Genomic DNA, 2598 nt, shown 5'->3' on the forward strand with positions numbered 1-2598 from the left:
AGAACAAACTCATGGTTGTGGCTTTTTGGAAATGCCTAATGTAGCATTCTGGTTTAGTTTAGTTTATTTACATTTCATAGCAAATAATGTATCAGGAAATGACAGCTGGGGGGAAAAAAGACAATTCACAATTAATATTTTTAAGGTAATCTTTACAACTACCTTTACTGTAATCAGCCCTTTTTGGGTATGACCCTTTGTGCCTTTATCCCACATCTTGCAATCTGGATCTTTGCACTTTTCTTTTCGCTGTAGGCAATAGTTTTAAGATTCATAAGAAAGACAGAAAGAAGGAAAATACATAAAATACCACGCAGTGCAGTGGAAAATTAAACCCAGTGTAAAGTGAATAGTAAAAGTAAGCACCAGGGCAATTTCTCAGTATTCATTCTCTGCAAAAATCTTAAAATCAAAATCAGTCTTAAAACGTGAATATAAAAGCGCCGTTCTGTTAGTAAATTATTAGCTAATCCTAATGCAGAAAAAAAGGAGAGATTTCTGCCGAGGCATGAGAAGGGACTCATGTATGTACACTTACTACTAGATATGGAATTACTTAAAAGTCTTGTAATGTCTTGACTTAGAAAACTCTGCTCTGGAAAACAGACGACGAGTAGTGCAGGAACTCAAATTAATCAGGTAGAGAAAGGGAACATGGTATAGGAGAAAACTTGCAAACCACACCAGTAAGGACGGAAGGTGTCCGATCGCTTCGGAGGGCGGAACACATTTCGGAAACTTAAAAAGTGAAACAAATGTACTGTATGAAGAAGATGGGACAAAAGCCCCAAACTTCGGTTAGCTTAGCTGCCTGGAAAAATATTGAGACAACAGAAATAGCTGACACAAAAGTGACTACAGATCTCGAATAAAAGTGGGGAATGTATGGGGAAAGTTAGAGAAACGAAAGCATTTATTCAATTTCAGCATTAAAAAAAAATCACAAAGAGGTCTTACTGCAATTAACCAAGTAAAACTGTTGAGATAATGGCATGGGTTCATAAAGAAAAGGATGAATAGAGGATGCGGGGAGGGAAGAGGAAGCCATCACTAGAAACCTTAAAATCTCTCAGCTAGGAGAAAAGAAGAGCTTCCCCATATTGTATTGATTTTTATCTTCTGTTTAACCCAGCAAGGGTTTATACGAGTCATGGCAGAAAATTGCCCTCCAGGTTCAATAATTAAACAGAGGCAGGGTCGTTTTGGTCCAGGTTAGAGATTAGGGGCTATTATTAATATACAGTGTAATGAAAAGACTGATCGAAATACCCAAGCAGTTAGTGTGTGATCCAAAATACACCTTTTGAAAAAGTAAGGATAGTAGCTACACAGGTTTGATAGATTTTCTATACTGTGACAGACAAGAACTGGTTTTTGCTCTTAAATAAAGGAACCAATATCTGACAAACAAAAAGAAAGAAAGAAAAACACCCTCTGTAAAACAAGGAGACAAAATATATTAACTCCGCCCATACTCTGGATGTTCACCACCAAAGTGGGGAAAGAGCCATATAGTTAGGTATCTTTCCCACATTAGTGAAGTCTGGAAGTACCACAAGGAAAAAGAACTGGTTTTGCCCCACAGATGTAACAATTCTAGACTTGTTGGGACGTGCACGCCAGCAGTGAACAGTGTGGGTTTTGAATCCTTATTTTTCTGACTCTGTAGAGAATTTTCTGAACAACATTTTCTTTCCCATTTAAAGGCAAATGGCGTTGGGATTGATAAGAACCGCTGACACATGAATCTTTTACCTGCACTAAATGAGAGCAGGCGGATAGATCAGAGATTCTTTAAAACATGCAAATAGTGGGAGGTTAAAGCCTAATAATAATCTGTGACCTAGAATTAAAGATTTTACTAGTCATCACCCTCTAAATCTATCTATCGACAGTCCATCATCCATGTTTTATTTACCAGAGAAACACCTGTCAGGTTATCACGGGGAAATCCACATGTTTTAACCAACAGCTTCAGTACAATGAATTTAGGACTGAATTATTTGCAATTTTCTTCCTTTCCAAAATTACTTGCACTCTGTGCAGAGATTGCAGGAGAGCCAGTCAGCTGAAGGGTTTTCAGAATATATATCCCCTGACATAAGCATCCACTTCTCTAGAACTTCATGCTATGTCTCTGGTTACTTTCCTAGCAAAGGACAATATTATGACACACACATCAAGTGTTTGAAGCCGATTTCTGAGCATTAAGATCCCCTCTCGCTTTTCCCTTCCATAAAAGATCTCGCTATTATGGTGCCAGTACGTGAGATGAAGGAAAGGGCACATTCCGCATGAAAGAGTGAAATGCATTTGAAGAGTTCATGGGCTAACATTGAAAGAATTGCTAAAGCACCACCCTCACCATCATCATTATCCCTGCCTTGATATTCATTCTCTGGAGAAAGTTCAAAGGCAAAAAAACAAATTTCTAACCCACTTTAAAGTCACAGGTTTCCATGTGCTTGCAGGATAGTTTAGATCTATGGAGTTGTATTTAGCAAGGTTCTTTCTAGTCTTCTTCAACAGTGGATCAAAGGGAATGATAGGACTGAACTGATCCTAAACTGGTTGCTCAGTTGTTATATGACCCAGTGG

This window comes from Lepidochelys kempii, chromosome 5, assembly GCF_965140285.1.
Source record: "Lepidochelys kempii isolate rLepKem1 chromosome 5, rLepKem1.hap1, whole genome shotgun sequence".
Lineage (NCBI taxonomy): Eukaryota > Metazoa > Chordata > Testudines > Cheloniidae > Lepidochelys > Lepidochelys kempii.